Source organism: Fundulus heteroclitus, chromosome 3 (genome assembly GCF_011125445.2).
Source record: "Fundulus heteroclitus isolate FHET01 chromosome 3, MU-UCD_Fhet_4.1, whole genome shotgun sequence".
Lineage (NCBI taxonomy): Eukaryota > Metazoa > Chordata > Actinopteri > Cyprinodontiformes > Fundulidae > Fundulus > Fundulus heteroclitus.
In genome coordinates, this window is record NC_046363.1 from 33,060,443 (window position 1) to 33,080,353 (window position 19,911).

At 38.5% G+C, this 19,911-nt stretch overlaps 1 protein-coding gene across 2 annotated transcripts in view; it reads left to right on the top strand.

Moving 5' to 3' along the window:
- The window catches only part of LOC105934861 (mannosyl-oligosaccharide 1,2-alpha-mannosidase IA), a 261,311-nt gene that overhangs the window by 150,350 nt on the left and 91,050 nt on the right, over positions 1-19,911 (top strand). The gene's annotated exons all lie outside the window — the stretch shown is intronic.

A 19,911-nucleotide genomic window follows, 5' to 3' on the forward strand; every position in this document is an offset into this window, starting at 1 on the left:
GTCTGACTGTAACACATTTACGACAACACAATACAATTTAGCTGCCAAATATCAGTGGAACGTAGCTATTATGCTTTCCATTTGTTTTTGATTTACAAATACATGAATATTTAAGATCTAGCAAAGATCTATATTTATATGAACTGACAGCACTGATCTAAATCCCTTTGACAACAACACCCAAGTTAAGATCTTTGTGTGAAGGTACTAAAAAACATTGATTTAAAAACAAACAAACATCTGATATAAAACTGTTGAGTAATTTACCATCAATAGCTGTCCTGAGTTATTTTAATCAGTGATTGAAAGTCTTGAGGGTACTACTCTTTTAAAAAGCGATAATAAATCAATAGACACTTTAAAATCTTAAATAAAACTTGATTTAACCTTAATATTTGAAAGAAATCCAATTTCAGGGCCTTCACCTTCCCTCTCTGCTGAACTGCAGCTCTTCTCCACTCTGTAAAGGAGATATAGTATAGTTGGTAGTCCCCTACCAACAAGGTAGTGGTTATTAGACACATTATATACTGCATTAGAAGTACTAACAGGAGCAGACTGTGTCATTGTGGAAGGAATTCTAAACAATAACTTACTTCCTAGAGTTATTGAATAAGGGAACGGTGGTTCCAGCACTTTTATTGAGAAACAGAGCAGAGATCACATAGATGGAAAGTAATCACACCCCACGGTCCCGCTGCAGTCTGCGTCTGCATGTTTCTGCCCCTCCTCGCTTTCGGCTCTCCCTAATACTCCACAGTGGTCTTGGCATGAGACAAAACAAAGTGACTTCAGAATAATATTCCCATAACAGTCATTCCTTAATGTTTCTGAATAGTGATATGATTTAGAACATGGGAAGAAAAAAATGCCACCATCTGTTTACACATTTTGTAAAGCTTTACATTTCTGATACAAGGTTCTAGTTTTTTTTTGTACTGTAAAAGTTACATGTGTATCTACCAGCAGCCTTCCTGTCTTTTTGACTGGAGAATCAATTAACTTAACATTTCAATTTTGCTGATGACTATTTGCACACTTTTAAACCTCTCATTGAGTGAGTTGTCTGATAAATAATTCATGCAATTGCACAGCAATATAAGGTTATTCTGTCTTTTTTGACTCAAACATTTAAATCTTACCAAATGCTAAGGACTATTTGCACACTTTTAGCTTTTCAGGAAGTGCTGGCTGTGCGTTCAACTTGAACATTATGTCTTGTTTTGTGTGAATCTGTGTGAACTCTGAGCTGGCATCTCACCAAAATTTCATTACGGTGACATAATGGCTATAAAGATTTTTGATTCTTCACATGAGCTTTTTTCAGCTGCAGTCCAGCCCTTTTTCATGAAAATTTATCAAGTTAGTGGACAGCTGCTCCAGTTGTTTTATTGTAAATATGTGGGTGTTGGTAGTAGATATAAGACTCATTACTGCATTGCAATGGGTCACTTCAAACAATGCCACCTACTGACCAATCCGTGTAATTGCACAGAAATTAATGCCAACCTACACGGATGGCTGTCAATCAGAAATTATTAGCCTCTAGTTATTGTAAGCAAAACAACATCCTTTCCAGATTTTCCAGATATGCTATAAGGCTAATGAGGCTTTTTTTGATGATGAATGAATGAAGACACCCCTAAGAATTATTACCACCTTTAGTAGATAAAATCACACATAGGCATATCACAACAGGTGAGGACTTTAGTCCTCAACATTTTGACCTGTTTAAACACCAGACATTTAGTTTGGTTTGGTCCTGACTGTTTAATTGAGAATAAACACCGTGGTAAGTTTGGAAGAGCTATCCGAGCCCTAGTATCTTGTAGCAGCTAATGAGTCTAGTCAGGAATTTAATGAAGTCTTGGAAGAATTGGAAATCAGCCTTTCCACTGTACGAAAAAATGGTCTTCAAGTGGAGGAACTTCAAAATAATTGCCAAGCGAGAGACTTATTCAATTCAAAAACACTTTATTAATCCCAAAGGGCAATTAAATATTGTAGCCCATGTTGTGCAGGCTTCTTCAAAGAGTTGTCGTAGATGATGATGTCTGTGGGTCCTGGCTTGGCTGTGTATCAGAATGTGCGTATGGGAAATATGAGACAGTCTGGAAAGAAAGCTAAAGTAGATCTGGAATGGCTGTGAATTAAGAAACGGAAAGCCTGGGCTTTCAATAAGCCAAGATAATGATGTTAATGAGATGCTATGGAGGGTCTGGAAACTGATGTGTCACTGCCAAAATTAAAAGGGGGGCTCACTGAGGTTATTTCAGCCAACATGGTAAGACTGGGTATCATTCAGTCAGGTGTCTGAATGCTTTTCTCAGTTAGAAAAATAATTAAATTTAGATTTTTTTTTTAACATTTAATGAATGAACTTTGTTTTTCCAGAGGTAAAGTAGGTTAGACATTGATATATTGAAACATTTACTAAAAAATAACTGAACACTGAATGGGGATTCAAATGACTGAGTATCAAAACAAGAACATCTTGTCCACAATTTAGGGGGAAATAAATCCTGAGTGAAACTGTCATACTTCACTAATGAAAGTTCAAAATACATTTTCTTCCAACCAGTATGCACGAACCCACTTTTTGGATAACATCTATCATAGAATTTCGACAGTCTATTTAAACTGTTGGCATCAAATGAGTCATTTCGTTTATTGCCTCTTTTTGATCCGACAGACTTCCTACCCCTCTCTACATAAACATAATAAAGTTTTTATGAGTGGCCCTGATGGTGGCTCTGTTGAGTTTTTTATGGAGCTGTGGTTTTGTTCTCTAACAGCAGCGTTGTGTCTGCTGTATTTGACAGTTTTCCAAAGTTTAGGACACTTCAGCAGAAAGCTAAGACAGCTTGCTGTGTGGCCACCGGCCACGCCGCGTTACCAACTGATAGGATTCTGGGAGTCGCTGAAAGGCTTTTACGAGGCAGAAAATGTGATAAATACCACCAAAAGTGTGGAAGAAGGGTTTAAAGGATCTTTTAGATAGAAAAGCTGTGGGAGAGAGGAGCAGAGGGGAGGCCGTGACACCTTCAATGAGAGTTTCTAGAGACCGGGCCGGGAGCAGCCGAGGGATGCCAGCACTGATGTCATGTCGGATTGAGTGGCGGCCAGAGAAAGTGTCAAGCAAGGCCAGTTTTTTGTGTTGGACTTTGTGGCCAGTCAAGTACATTGGCCAATTTGTCTGTGGTTTTGTAAGTTTAGTACATGAGAGAGGTCATGTCTGGGCCGCGGTCACAGAGTGCAATAAAATGTGGCACTGGTGTGTAATTATGTAAAGTACACAGACAGAAGCATTGCTGAATGCAACATTCTAAATCCGGGGCCACGGTTCAATCTAATCCCTGCATCGTATAACAATAAACTCCTAACTTTAGGTTATACTTACACAGAAAAGGCATGAGCCACTATCATGTAACAAGGTTTTAAACTGCATACCATTTCAAGATAAGATAAGACAGAACTTTATTGATCTCACAATGGAGAGATTTACTTGTGACATCGGCTCTTATAAGCAACAGAATGTGCACAAAGGAGGAAAAGGTGCATGAGGTATATACAGTACATCAAGATATATACAGTGGATGGGGAAAAAAAATCAAAATATGAAATAGTTATTGCACAGTTATTGCAGTGTACAGGGTTATTAAACAGGTTATTGCACAGGGTATCAAATAGTTATTGCACAGTTATTACAGTGTTATTACACCAGGTTATAGTGGAGTGGACAGTTTAGGACAATTTAGTCCTTTTTAATGAGAGGCTAGAGAAAGTGCCGCAGGTTTTATGACGCACGGAGTAGTGCATCGCTCCCCTCCCCAACCTGTTTCCATGGCTGAAAGATGGTTTTCCCCGGCTTTAGCTTCAATCCAGTTTATTTATAATACACCAGTTCACAGCAAATGCAGATGCTTACAGAAGCATAGTGGAAGTCACATTTGGAGAGCCACGATCTACGCCAATGCACAGAGAGTTTATGGTTAATCTTTGAGAAACCGATGACTGCTAACTTGTGGCCAGAAGCTAGTAAGTGGTATCTGCAACACTTACAGCCTGTGCTGGAACAGCCACAGTGTCACCAGTCATTTAGAAAGATTTACAGTTCACAGCGAACCCTGCCACGGATGTCATCTCCCATCCGTCAGACTCGCCCCCTCGTTCCCTCATCACTGGAGGAAGGACTTCCACTTTCTCTGCTCCTGGGGGAGTTGGGCGCAACTCACTAGTGACAGTATGAATTAAATTTCCAAATAGTTATGTACTGTAAGGCAAACTATTATAAATGTTCTGTGTTAGGGGCTGCTTAGGGCCCTGAGAAATGTGATTACATGTCGGATTATTTTAAAATCCTGTGACATCTTCAGACAGCGGCTGAATATGAGCTGCTGCCGTTATATCTCTGAATGTGAGAGCCAGTTTTACTGTTTTTCACACAAACCGTCAGCGAATCTGCAGTTTATAGGTAAACTGGATAGTGGATAAGTGCAACACCTCTCATATTATGCTGTCAAGCATGATTACCTCTGCTCAAAGATTTGTGTAGATGCCACAACACACAGGTTTATTATACAAACAGCCAAGCTCTAGTGGCTCATTGAGTCTCCCAAGAGTAAACAAGATGGCTGTGATCTAATCATTTTATATAAATAACACTTAAGGAAAAGAAGTAAAAAGAATTTTCAGTAAATAGAATAATTTTATCAAAGATAAACGCATTTTGTGTTACTTACTTATTTATTTATTTATTTGTTTTTGGAATGAGGGCATCAGTGATTGATTTTTCTAGTTTACTTAGGTTAGTTTACCATGGGGTTAAAGCCAACGCTTTTTTATTTTGGTTTGTTAGAACCACATTTTATATCGATTTCATATCTCTGTGGAACATTTAATACGTTTGCCTTACGGTAACACGAGTCAGTGTGATGATTTATTTGTTTTTAGGCGAATCCCTATAAGGCTTATTTGTTGCACATACTAATGAGACTTATTAATATTGGTCTACATTAGTATTGTAATGGCGTTCTACTTAACCAACTCACAAGTGATGTTTGGTAGATTGCATAATCAGTTCAAACTGGAGAGACCCACACATAAAAAAGGGGCAATTAGAGAAATTTATTGACAGGAACTAAAAGTATTTTTGTGCTCGAACCCCGGCAGAAGACGTGAAAGCTGCGAATGTCTGGTCTTGGATGTTCAATTTAGGATTAGTGAAGTCTTCTATCTAAAATAATGACATTTTGCTTAATGCTACTTTAAAGATTTATCAGACTTATGTTATAAATATAGCTTCCCTATAAAGTAAACAAACTTTTTGCATCTGTTATTTTCCGTGCAGACCCGTTTGATCCAGGCTAGTTTGCGTGATTGCTCTCTGTTTTGTTAAGGCTCTTTGATAATTTGTCTTGCAACATGTTTCGATCTAGGTCAAGTTAACTGGACCAAAAGTTAGAGAAAAGTCCTTTTCCTACTTCAGAAACTTGAGCCTTTTCTTGGAATGCCATTCCATTTTGTGGGTAGTCTTTGAGCTGCTCTCTGTGCTGCTCTCAGACATCCAGACATCCATCAGGGCACAGCACTCAAAGCAGCCCACATGGCGGACAGACAGATGTTTCATAAAAGATGTCTCACAAAGGATGAAACGGCTGATTTTAAAAAATTATAATTGGTAACACAAAAAATCAGCCGCACAGCTGGGGGTACCGCTGACATAAAATCACCAAGTGCAACAACAATAGGTGTTAGGATTTAAGTTTAATCAGGGATCAGGGGCTTTCATGCTGATCAATTAAAATGCCAGACCAGGAATAGTCCTCTTTGCTGCTCTATCATTTGTAGTTAGTTTGCTTTATTGTCACCTGCCTTTGAATATGTATATATTTGGGCTAAGAGAAAATAACCAGCGCAGACTTTGCTCGTGTCTGATAGTTTATTGGTAATTTCTCCCTTTTTTTGGTGTCCTGTATTTGACATTTTGTGGCATAGGCAACATTTACATTCTCAATGCTTTTTTATAACGTGCATTATTTATGATTTTCTGCCCTAAAACACATTGAAACGTCACCAACATTTTTAAGTTAGTCTAAAATATAAACAATCGGGGAAAACTAAGGTACACATTTTTGCAACCCTGGAATCACACGTTTGTAAAAACTTGTATTGTTGCTCAACTTCCGTTTTATTACTGAAACTATTTCAGACATGATCAGTAATAGTATTAATATTCAGAGTATTTAAATCTATATCACTGGAGTCATATACAGTAGCCCAATGGAGGGAATGTTCATGTTGACTTCCTAATTACATTACATCGTCAGTGGATGCAGTGAGCCAGACTGCAGAGCTTGATTCATCTGTTCAGGCTTGTCTGTCATCCAGGGCTCGACACAACCTGACAGCTGGTCTATAACTTGTTAGCAGTGAAACAAGGACATGACAGACAAGGACAGTGTTACAGTAGCAAAGAATTGACAGTATTTGCAGCAGGTTTCAGTCTGTATTTCTCTTTCTGCTAAGGCCTAGGCTTCAGCCAGGATTCATTATCCCTCCTTTTCAACTTAATAGGAGTGTTAAATCTAACAAGAGTGATAGCGCTTCCATTTGCGAAACCAGTATTTACCAAGGCAAAACAACAGATTTAGAATTATCTGCATAATGAACAAATAAAATTCATCTGGATGCATCCTGACCACAGGGTTTTAGGATAATCAGCTTGAACGTGTCGTTGAATTCGAGGGAGGAGCTCTGCACACAGACCGGTTCCTTCTGTTGGCTTACCCTCTTATCAGAACAAAAGAAGCTATGTTTCTGCCACATTTTGTGAAAATCAGTCGCTGCATGAAAACTTAGTAATTGTGTGGGGGTCATCACTGCTGAGAAGAGCGTGGGCATGTGACAATGGTTTTTGGTTATAAGGGTAAAGTTTTGTTGCATTTCTACTGCTCGTGTATGTCCCTCTCTGAGGATGGCACCAAATCGAAAACAAGATCCAGAGTGGACGGATTCGAAAAACATCCCGGTCTCCATTGTGCTTTAATTATTATTAATTATTATTAAGCAGGCAGTTTGTGTGCATGCTCATGTTGATGTTTCAAAGAACACGCTGCCTACTAGTGGCATGACAGGGTAATTGCATTATTTTTAGCACATTTTTTTATTTTTTATTTTTTTGTGTGTACTGTCTGGCAATGTGACAATAAGAATTGTTGTCTTAATGAGAAAAAGAGCCCAACAGATTTTACTTTCACAAGCGGAGCCTTACTGCTTTTGCCATAGTGCTCCGCTTGATTTATATATGCAAGAAGCTTGAGAAGAATATTTCATGTTAAATGGACACTGAAAAAAAAAAAAAAAAAAAAAAAAAAAAAAAAGAAGAATAAAAAAAAAAGGAGAAAAGGTGAAAGAGACAGAGGAGAGAAAAGGGAGAGAAGGATACAACATCTTTGGCGTTTCTAATGGTGTCGCAAGCATGGAGACCGCAATTAAAATGTTGTCCCATTTTACAAATGTCCCATTTTTTTATGGATTTGCTCTGGGCCTTAGTTTTGGCTCAGGTCAGTTGCTGCTATCTGGGAGCTTGTTAGACCTGATCTTAAAACAAAGAAAAAAACCTAATGAAGACTCTAAAACTGTACTGCATTCCCTTCTATCTCCATTCAGATTTTATTACTCGTTCACATTAAGACTCAGCTCCCCTTCTCTCGTCGGGAACTTTATTTGCTCAGCGTCTCAGATGGGTACAGTCAAATTATTGCACCCAACGCATTGGTATTTGGGGGCTTTATGTAATAACTATTATTCAAGAGGATAATTTGGCAATTGAATAAAACATGTATTTAAAGCAATGATAGTTAAAAGAAAAAAAAACAGAGTATGGAGTAAATCACACATTAACAAAGTTGTTTGAGGTCACAAATGTTTGAGAAGATTCAGTTCACTGAGGTCTTAATCCAATAGCAAGCTGCATGTAAGCGGATCAGAACAGGAAATTGTGAAAAAGCAAGACAAGGGTGGAAATATTTTTAGCCAGAAGATTATTATTTATTTTATCCCTGCCACATATCATAAATTGTATCATTGATTGAGTCTGAAATAATTGTGCAATACTATGACGTCTGCATTCTGTCTTTCGGAGAAATTTGGATTAAGGGCCATTAAGACCATAATCTTGTTTGGTTTATATTGACACCATCTTCATATTTCTGTAATGATGTCATATTTGCTTTTAATATTCATTGGTAGTTATTTAAACGTTATCCTCTTAAAATTGATCTGGGACTTCTATAGTGTTTTGGATTTTGTCTTCTGTTGTAGGTTTTTGCTTTATTTTGCCAATTGGTCTTTATTAAATAGCCTTTACTGACCTTTTTGACCCATGCTCTGTTTTTAACTACTCCTCTTTCTAAAATCTATATTTAAGCTAAGTTTTTTGTTGTTGTTGATGTATCACCATCTTACGTTTGGATCTTAGCTTTCTCTACCATTATTCTTCCTGTCTGTTCAGCTCTTAATGATTTGATTTCGTCAGCTGTTGACTCAGCTTTATGTTCCAAATGCTTTTGGAGTGATTCTGGGTTTCTTTCTCTGCATTATTGTTTTTTTACTTTTTACGTTTAATTTTACGAGCTGCTGCTATAAACCCCACAGTCTCCTCTCTGCTGTCTGCATATGGAACCTCTTTTTACCACAACCACTTAACAAAGGCTGCCATTTACGTGAGGCGGCTGAACGCTAGGACGATGTTGGAGTTGCCAGAATATTTTTAAAGCTTTGACATTTTCATCATCTTACCCTTTTGTAATGAAGCCTGAAAAAAAAAAAAGCCGACGCTTTAACAAGCTCATTAGGATGTGGGGCTCTTCATTCAAGCAAACCTGGACAATGGCGGGATCCTCTTTTCTTTCTGTTGCTGTAATATTCAACGAAACAAGTACAAATCAATTGTTGGTTGAAAAGAGATTTTTGATTTATGTTTATTTTATTTGCAGGTTGGGGAAAAGATCTTCTTTGGCTAAGTTTTTGTGCTGTAATGAGATCCCATGCTATGAAATGTTGCCATATTGATTTGTAGTTTTTCCTCTGGAAGACGTTTCTCACAAACCTCTATCCAAATGCTCTTGGCATGACATAATTTGGCTTAATTAGCATTGAATAAGCCCTCACCTTATTTAAATCCTTTGGCTGCCCAGTTAGAAAAAGAAATCTGACTGAGGGGAAGTATTGTAAGCCCTGTTAGCCAGTGTGTCTGAATAACCATGCCAAGATGGTGTCCTAATTGGTGTTTTTATTCATATTTTAGAACCTATTTATTAGTGCTGCACAAATTAGTGCAAATATATTATTGCAATTAGTAATGTGAAGAGCTGTTTGAAAGGCAATTGTTGCTGTTTACATTAATGTTAATTAATGTTAATGTCTAAGATTTTAAAGCGGAGATGGTCCTAAAAATAGTAGAACAGATGAGAAAGAAAGACGTGAGGAAAATAGTTGGACTAATCTGTGAAACTTTGATTCTATTTGTGAAAACAAAAAAAAAATGCAGATTTTACTGTTGTTTTTGGTAAAAGGCCACCTTAAATGGACCTCGGCTTAAAAACTCAAGTCAAACCTGGACCAAAGTTATTCTATATTAGCAGTCCTTCAAAGCAAATTTATTGTAAAATAAAACAAAAAACAAAAGATTTGAAACCCTACTTTTATCCCAAAGACTGCTTTTCCATTTTCTTTATATGATGTATGTTAATCAATAACACTTCATAACGACACTACTAAAGCAAAAATAAATAAATAAATAAATACCTGCCAGAAAACTTTGTAAAGCCAATCTAGTGGTTTGGACCAACTGACCTGCTCTTTAAAATACGAATAAGAACTCCTGGACAATAAAGGACTTTTTTATTCTTATTATAAAGAGCAGGTCAGCTGGGCCAAACCGCTAGTTTAGTTGAGTCGATATCAAGAGTTTTACATTAATTATTTATTTTATCCAGCAGTATAAAACAAAACAAAAAGCAATCCTACATAAAAGATGCCTCCGAGGAGACCTCAGGTCTGTAAAGAAACTGTTTACAGTCAGTAAATATATATATATATATATATATATATATATATTTTTTTATATTTTTTGTCCTGCATCTTTACTGCTGCCTCATTTTAACAATCTATTTCTTTTCTGCGTGTGTCATGTGACGTTTGCCTACAGGGTGTACATTAAATACTGTATACGCTGATGTGTTAAAAGTGCTATCTCGCAGAATAATCAGAAGATTTGTGCACATCTCCTGGGTGAAAGCCAATCTGTTGTGATGTTGCTGTTCTGGCTTCACGTGGAGCGTTCCCTTGATGATTCTCTCATTCCCATGAAGCCTCTTCAGCATAACTAGAATTTCTCTCTGCCAATAATTTCTAATACAATGTGAAATGAAATATTGTCCGAATACATTAAGGCTTTTATTCCCAAATCTAAGAACATTAAGCATGAAATTGAAAGTGTTTTTGAGTTCGCCTGTGGATGTCAGCCGTGTTTTTTTTTTTTTTTTCAGGTGAAATTTGTAGATCCCCAAATAAAACAATTATATTTATTGTTAATAAGGTGTAAAGAGGGACTCTAATCTGAAACGTGACATGAGTGTGATGGTGATGCTTCCACTTTAATTATGTTCCAAGCTAAGGCAGGGTTATTAACTGTATTAAATAAACTCATCATTACAAATCCGCATCAAGATAATTGGTTTAATAAAAAAAATAAAAAACAGACAAAAGAAAAATCTTTTTTTTTTTTTGCTGCACATACAAACCCTAAGGGTTAAGAAAAATACAATTCATTTTATTATTCTTAGAGGTAAAGTGATAGTGATAAATATGATAATGTCATTAACATTCATGCACCTTGTAGCTCTTAAAACTTGCATACACATTAAACTCTATCGTAAACCGTTTTCCTTTCCTGGAGGGAAAAATGTTGGAACGTCCTTGGTGAAAAGGTTATTGCTAGAGCTGCAGCAAAAATGGTGGGTTGGTTCAGGAAAGCTGAAGTTAGTTGGATTGTCATATAATGTTTATATGAACTGGATTTATAAGGAGGGAAACACAAGAGAATTGGTCACTTTGGTGGTTTGCAGTAAGAAGAAATTCTGAGATTCTGAGTTTTTATTTTAAAAAATGTTCTCATCTTGTGCATAGTATCTGTTTTTGGTTTGAAAACCGTCCAATAAATATCTTCTGTATTTATATTCTGGCTTTTCCCATTTGATGTGCAAATAGGTCAATTAATGTTTGAGGACAGCGCTTGATAAACGTCAATAAAGGTTGTTTAAACATGGGTAGATATGAGATTCTCACACTATAACCTTGAATAAAAAAATACCATTTCACAGAAATGTAAAACATGAACATGAAAAGCAAATATTATTCCGTGAGCGGCTAAAATAATATATTAGTTATTGTAATTTTATTTTTAACATGACGTTTTTCAAGTGATTATTAATAATACACCTTTTAGCCATTCTGATATTTATAGAGTAACCCAGGGAGTCTAAAAAGCTGATAGTAGCAGTCTATTTCTGTCAAATGTATTCACACAGCACAGTGTAAAAACAACCAAAGGTCGACCAAAGTGCGTTACAATTAAGCTAAAACAAAGAAATGCAGCTAAATCAGTTTAACTCCACAACAAAAATTCACATCCCCTCAAAACTCATGCTCTCTCGAAGTCAAATCGCAAAGTATAAAGGTGAGTCGTGGGTTGTGCAGACATAAACGGAGATGCTGAGAATTAGTTGAGAAGTCTTTGAGCGTAGTAAGCCGGCAGTCAACTGCTCCAGGGACATGCATCTCATGCCATGTCAGCAGTTTTAAAACTCTGTCCCGCTCATAAGACCCGTCATTGTGTTGAAACTAAGAGTTTCAACACAATGATGTGTTTTTGCAACCAATAAATGTCCCAAACAGGTAAAATTAACTTTGTTAATTTTCAGCTGACTTTAAAAAAGCCTTTTTTAAAGTCAGCTGACCAGAAGTGCACAGGAATAGGTGGGGAGTGCTGCCCTGCCATACACTGGCTAGCAACAATAGGAAAGAACATTTTAATGGTTTTTATACTGTAGCTTAAAACCTTGATATACCTGAACATCAGTAATTCACCCATCTCTGTTGACATTCAAATTAATCCCTGAAGTGTTTATTAATCCGGTTGAGTGAAACATCCGAGATCCCTGGCTGGAGTGACATATTTGTGCAATCTCCACAGTAAAAAAACAATAACAAGAGTATAGTCTATCGCTTTAAATTGTGGTGGTTGTATATTATGGGAAGTGAAGAAATTTACCTGAGACGTGTTTGTGTCAAGTCCGTTTCATTATATTCTGATAAAGTGCAGCAACAAAAATGGCAGAGAGCAACTCAACGTTTGCCTTTAACAGTGTAGTTAGAGTCCAGATATCTTTGTTCTTTTTGGAAGAATGAGCCCTGTAGGATTTCTTGTCGCTCTTGATTTGTCTTGAGAATGGGATGCTGGAGTAAGTAGGCCAGAGTTTTATTTTTATTTTTTATTTTGTCTTGACAAACAGCTGGATTAAGAACAACTTCTCAAAAAAAAAAAAAAAGAGCGAGAAGGTTTGGTGAGATACTTTATTCAGACGTTTCAGATTCCTGACGATATCTGACAACCTCATAACGCAGTTTGCGAAGTAAATCTCAACACACCTACGACAGAAATGCGAAACATACTACTACCTTTTATGGACAGCCATGTTAAAATATGTGAAGTAAAATTGTAAAGATCCTTTAGGAAAAATGCTATCTTTCATGTGGGATGTAATTAGAAAACATTTTACCATGTAAAACATTTGTTACCCCCTATGAATCCCTGGTGCCTGGTTGATCACATCCTAAGACAGAACCTCAGCACTCTATATCTCAACAAAAATGTTTGGACAGACATATTATTATCTATAAATCAAATCTAACATTGTCTCATTTTAAACCCTCCAAGTGAGCAGTTGTTCCGTAAATGTGCTCACAAATAGGGACCCGATTCAGTCGCTTTGGAAATGGTAACAAGGAGACATGGAGCCCGGGATGTTGTTTACTTCCACAGAGCTGTTTTTTTGACCCCCGCTGACCTCTCGTCTGCTTTAAACGAGGCTGTGCTTGCTCACAGTCATGAAGGCGTCTGAAGAGAAGCGGTGCCATTTACGGCATCAGGAGATTGTTTCTTCAAAGGCGCCACGCCCCTGAGCTGAGGTCGAGGCGAGCTGACATTCTGTCTTAGAACGAGGTGGCAGAGGACATCTTGCATGGCGCATTGTTGTGGATGCTCACAGCATGTGGTTAATTCATGCACTCCTCTGTCGACTCATATAGCAAATGTCTATTCTCCATGCTCACTTGTAGATATTGTTTAAACAATGCCAGCAAATGGCTTCGAACATACAAGGTGTTTGCAACATTGCCGTTTTTAAACGGTGACCGGAGCTCCATAAATATGGATTGAAGACGGCAGCAAGTTGCATGAGGCAAGATGGTATAATGTAGGAGCTGGAGTTATTTTACACACAGCTGCTGGTGCAACAGTGAGGATAAAAACAAGAGTGGCTCCTACAGAATGCACATTCAGGTTCTTTCTGGAAAGAAACTGAATTTAGCTAAAGACAAAATACACAATCACCAAATGTAAACCTTGAAATAATTGCATTCTTATTTTAAACAAATATTTTTTTTAAATTACTTTATTAAAGGATGGGCTATTAATAAAGGAAATGTTGAGATTAATTGATCCATATTGATCAATGGAAAGTTGAATTACACTGCTAAAAATAAAATAAAACTAAAGGAACATTTTGAGAACACAGTGGATCCCAATTGGCAAAAAATAAACTGGGTATCCATACTGATGTGGGATTGATCATGTGTCTGATGAACATCATGATAAAAACTATCAACTCTGAGGGCTTAATCCGAAGTCCCAGAGAAAGTGAAAGTGAAAAACTGATGCGCCAGGCTTGTCCTGTCAGTCTGAGTTGCAACCTGGTGGTGTCGGATGGACCTAAACATGATGTCCCAGAGAGATTCTGGTGGATTTAGTTCAGGGTTGCCTGGAGGCCAGTCAATAGTATCAATTCCTTCATCCTTCACGAATTGCCTGCATGTTCTTTACACATGAGGGCGACCATTATTATGCACCAGGAGAAACCCTGTTTCCACTAGATCAGCCAAAGGCCTTGCAACATGTCCAAAGACTTCATCTTAAAACCTAATGGCAGCCAGGGCTCCATTTCTTAAAAAAAATCCTGTACAGGTCTGTGTGTCCCTCCGTGGATACGCCCCCTCAGACCAACACTCAGAACACATCTGTGGAAAGAACGGTGTTTAACCTCCAAATTCTGGTGTCCTCTGACAAGTTCCAGTTGAGCTCCATGGCGCCTAGTGGTGAGAGCAGGACCTAATAGAGGATGTTGGGCCCCAGAGCCACCCTCATGTAGTCTGTTTCTAATGGCTTAGTCAGACACATTCACACCAGTGGCCCACTGGATGTCACTTTGTAGGGTTTTTTGCAGCACTCATCCTTTTTCTCCTATGCACAAAGGAGCAGAGTCGAAACACCTTTGACGGCCCCGTCCAGGTCTCCTGGAGTAACTGCCTGTTTTCTAGAATCTCCCCTCCATGCTCTTGAGACCGCGCTGGGAGACACAGCAAGGCTTCTGGCAATGGTACCTTTTGATGTACCGTCCTGGTGGAGTTGGACTGCCTGTGCAACCTCTCTAGGGTCCAGGTATCGCCTACCACTGACCCTGGTCAGATGCAAAACTACTGAAAAGCAGTCGAGACAAACTGAGGAAGGAATTAATGTGCGTGTCCACCTGCAAAACCATTTGTGTTTTTGAGGTCATCTATATACCTGTTTCCCCTTCAGTGCACCTTTTGTTATTCATTAACACCAGAGCAGCCAACACTTATTAACAAGCCCCTCTGCTACTGGACTGACCAGATCAATATCCCAGTTTAACTGGCTTGCTATTATACTCTGATTAAAACTGTTCCTTTTAATTTTTTTGAGCTGTGGTTTTGTGTTGTGTTTTTTTGTCTGCAGAGCTGAGCAGTTTTACCACTATGTTTCTCAATGATGAGAATACTTATGGTTTTCAAAGAAAATGTTGTTTATATTTTTCATTTTAAAGCAGTTATAAAGGAATCTGTTTAAAATGTGGCACGTTGCACTGGAATTGTATTACACTGCTGTAAAATGCACATTATTCTCCTGTGTTAATGTTGACAGCACATCGTAATGTTGTTTTAGTCTTTTGACTCAAGAGTAATTTAGTCCTCATCTTTTAGTCCAGTTTGAGTTGACATGCTATATTTTAGTTGGTAGAATTTTCTGTAATTTTAGTCGACTGAAATATAAAATGATAGAGGAATGCAATTTCTTTACACCTAGGCTAAATATTCATCCCACGGTAGAATGAAAAGAAAGGTATAATTTTGCGATTAATAGAGACAAAAGCCACTTTCAGAAGATCCTTGTAGTTTGATATTTCCTCACATTCTTTATGCCTTATGATCGACTGAAATGTCCTGAGCGGTTGAAGTTACCCCACCTCTAGTAGTAACAAACCTTTGAACCCTGGGAGTTATAGTACGCAGTACGGGATTGCAGAACAAGTGTTGCGTAGTGATATAATACAAAGCATAGACAGCTGCAGCAGCAGCTGGAGTTTGAGCTCTCCAGTAATAACAGCGTGATCTTCCAGCGTCCGTCTGCTGTGAGATGTGCGTCAGCAGAATCTGATACAGGTAACATGTTGGTGGTGCGCAACAACTTTGCTTGTATTGAAATAACTGGACAGATTTGACAATCCTGCATGAGGACTGACATAAACTGAGCCCTTGGGTTATTTCCTAAGTGAAGTATATCTACATAATGTTCCTTCCACATAATGCAATATATTTTGTGCACCAGTCCCTCCTCCATCAAAACACACCCACAGCATGATGATGTCACCGCCGTACTTCACAACTGGGATAGTGTTCCAGGCTTGTAAGATAATGCCATGTTCTTCCTAATGTAACAATGGCCGTTACAGCCAAACAACCCCAGGTCAGTCGTCCTCACCTTTCACCTTCTGAAGACAAATAAGTGGATTGTATTAAAACAAGGAACAGTCCCCTCTTCCTTTCTTTACACCCGCTACACCTTGGATGTCAAACACAGCACTGCCAGTTGTCACTTCTAGAAGCTCTCCAACGATGACCTTCCTGTTGTACAGGAAGGTCATCAGACTAAGGAAATGGTGATTGACTTTTGCAGGAAGGCCACTTCTAACCTGACTCAAGCCAGACGCATGTCGCTCCGCCTAGCTCCACTCACATCCATCTGGGACACCACCATAGGAATTGCCTTTATTGAAGGCTGGGCCTTCAATAAAGCGACGCAGGAAAAAAAACAAAACTTTTTTTTATTTTTTTTTTATGTGTTTGCAGCTCTAGAGGCACGCGTTTTATTGACAGTGAGCTGACAGGAAGAGGGGGGAAGACAGGCGGCAAAGCGCCGCGGGTCGGAGTTGATCCCGGGCCGACCGCGTTGAGGACTAAAGGCCTCCCAATATGGTTTGCGCTAACCGCTAACCGACAAGATATCCGCTGCGGACGCGCCCCGGAAAACAAAACTTGCCAAATCCGGTCGGGAGAAGGGCGAAAACATGGTTTCCACCAAAAAAAGCCTTCAGAGCCGTTCTCTGATGTTCTTTTAATGAAACAATATTAGGTAGATTGGACAACACGGAAGAAAAAGCAGCATCAATGTTAACGCTTGCTTCCTCAACGAGCCGCCATTGCTATCAAAACAGTCTCACATCATGGTCGCGTCTCCACTACGTCACATCTATGAAACTCCAGCCCTGTGTCCTGATTGGCCAGACAATAAAATTGGTTGGAGAAATCACTTTCTACCGGCGGTGTCCCAGATGTATGTGAGTGAAGCTAGGCGGAGCAACATACGTCGGGCATGAGTCAGGTTAGGCCTCTTCTGCCTCAGCAGTGAACATTCAAGGGTTGGACAAGTATCTGGGTGGTCACCTTAGCTAGTTCACACACACCAAGACCCTGTACAAGAAGGGCCTGGGCCGCCTGCACCTTTTCTGGACACTCGGGTCCTTTTACTGTAGGAAAGGCTCTAGTCAGGATGCTCTGCAACAATGTGGTAGCCTCTGCAAGGTTTACACTGATCTGCAGGGGGAGCAGCTTCAAAGAGCTGGAAAGGAGTAGACCGGACAACCTGATCAGGAGGGCCAGTTCAGGTGTGGTCTGTCCCCTGTCCCCACTAAAGGGAAGGTGGGGGAGAGGGAGACGTTGACCCAGAGGGACATCCATCATGAACAACACTGTGGGCGCTCTGGGCAGCTCCTTCTGCTGCAGGTTTCCAGCTGCCAAGGTTTATGAGGGAACTCTTCAGAAGGTGCTTCAGCAATATGAGCAATATGACTCTACCATAAAAACCTATAAAGGTACAAGTAAGGTTTATTTATAAAGCACCTTTCCCAGATACAAAGTCACGAAGCGCTTTACAACATAGTTCACTTTAAAGTTATACATAGTGTAAAAACAAGTACAAAACTACCTAATACCTTTAAGTTTCACCTCATTTATATATCTTTATATGTATATAGTGCTCATATTTGTTGTATCATTATTTAAGATTAAAGTGTTTGTTTTATTTTTGTTTGCACTATTTATTTTTGTTAATAATTTCCTTTAAATTGTCTTCCTGCTGGTGCGATGATTCAATTTCCCTCTTGGAGGATAAATAAAGTCTTATCTAGATTTCAGTTTAATCTGTCCACATTTCTCTTCATGACGTCTCTGATGTTTGAGGTGAGCCTTTATAATACATCCACAGGTGTGTCTCCATTAATCCCCAATTGCCACTTCATCACCATCTGGGCTTTTCCAAACACGTATAGGTTTATATAAACTTTCGAAATAGAATAAAGTGCTTAACAAATTCTGTTATCTCTCATCATTGCATATATTAAATAGAAATCATTTGTGCAATCCTAACTTACCTTGAACAGGAAACATTTAGTCTGATTCTAGGTCAGACAGTGGAAAAAGAAATGTTAACTGTCTTTTTATACAGTGTGTATAAATTTCTGGTTTTAACCCTGGCTACATGTTTTCTATAATCAATATAAACGAGGAGACCATAAGGCAGCCTTTGTCCCGCTCTCGTCGGTGGTGTTGAAGCAAACAACTTTCAGCATCGTGGAGAAAAAGTGAAGGATGCGGCTCAGTCAGCGAGGCCGGATACAGTGGGAGGTGTGTACAGTGTATGATGGGAGATGGAAGCTGGCAGTCTCACACGGGGCGGTGAAGAAGAAGGACGGACTGCAGCAGGGTGAATAATAACCCCAGAGTGAGAGCGTAGCATCGTCCCGTGAGGCTCATACATTATCATGGAAGATGTGGTGGGGAGGCCGCTGGATTCCCCAGGAGGACGCAGAAACGTATACACGCCGAGCTGCTTGCTGTGATTCTCTATGCGTGCATATTTGCGTCCACAAATGTATAAAAAGAGAGCATCCGCTGAAAGAGCAGGATGTGGAGTGCTGGGTTGTGGCGTTATTCAGCTATAATTTATCACCCTGGTGGTATTTGATTAATTATTCAACATGCTGTTACTATACAAAGTAAAGCATTTAGTGGATGTTTATGGTGTAAATGCAGTTTTCTCTCCATGTGCCCATTTGATAATGTTTAGAGAGATGATGTATGCTTATTAATTGCGGTGTTTTCGAGGGCAAGTGCCACCAACAAACCCCCCCCAAAAACTGTGAATCATATATTTGAAGATTCTCAGCATAAGCTAGTAGCCCATATTAGCGTCCCTCTGCTCGGACTATTAAACCACACTCTATTGATTTAAGACAAAATTAGGCATTCACTGAGGGTAAGCAGAGTTTGTGAAAATGCATCATGAGAATTTACCAAGACTGCAGCAGACAGATTGGTGTACTTCAGCAGATGCCCGTTACTGTCAAATGTCTGTCAATTAAAACGCTCGTTAAAAAAAAATCAGCTTTAATTCCCACAATAGAAAAAAATTAAAAAGTCAGAAAATATTTTTAGCTCCCTGTCATGCTGTTGCTGAAAAAATTAAAAAGTTTCTCACTTGAGGCACCATAAGCCCTCTGATTAGTTTCTCATTTGTTTTATAAGCGTGGGTTCAAAGAATACCACTAAAGTCAGCAATGTAATAAATTGTGGATGCTTGTCTCTTGGAATATGTTAATGCATTCTGATGATGGATGTCTAAAGTGGAAAAAAAAAATTTCAAGTTTATTGGTATAACATCATCTTAAAACTGCATGCCTATTGTTTGGTGGATTCAAACTCTCATTTAAAATGATTATAAATTATTCATCATTGGAGTGCTTTGTCCTAATTATCTAAATGCTTTTCTTTTGGTGCTTTTTAGGGTTTGATGAAAATCTTTTTCATCCTGTTAAACCGTCATTAAATGTTACCACCATTTAACGTATTACCATCTGTCTAGGAATGCATGCGGTTAAATTTTAAGTGTTTTTTTATTATTATATAGCAGCTTAGCCTTGGGAATTTCACTTCACATAGATTAAAAGTGAATTGTTTAATATTCTCACTAGCATCTGAACGGGATTTGGCAACAAAATAAATTATTTTCTCTTCATTCATCCATTTTCTAAAAAATATTGCCCTTAATCATTTATAGATCATGCATAGATAAACATGTAACTTTCTGAAATATTTTTGTCTACATAAACTACATTTTAGAATTTGCACCAAACCTGTTTTCATTTGTATTTTTTCCTGCTTTAGCTGTAAAAAAAACACAAAAAAAACAAGTGTGGATAAAAAAAAAAGTCT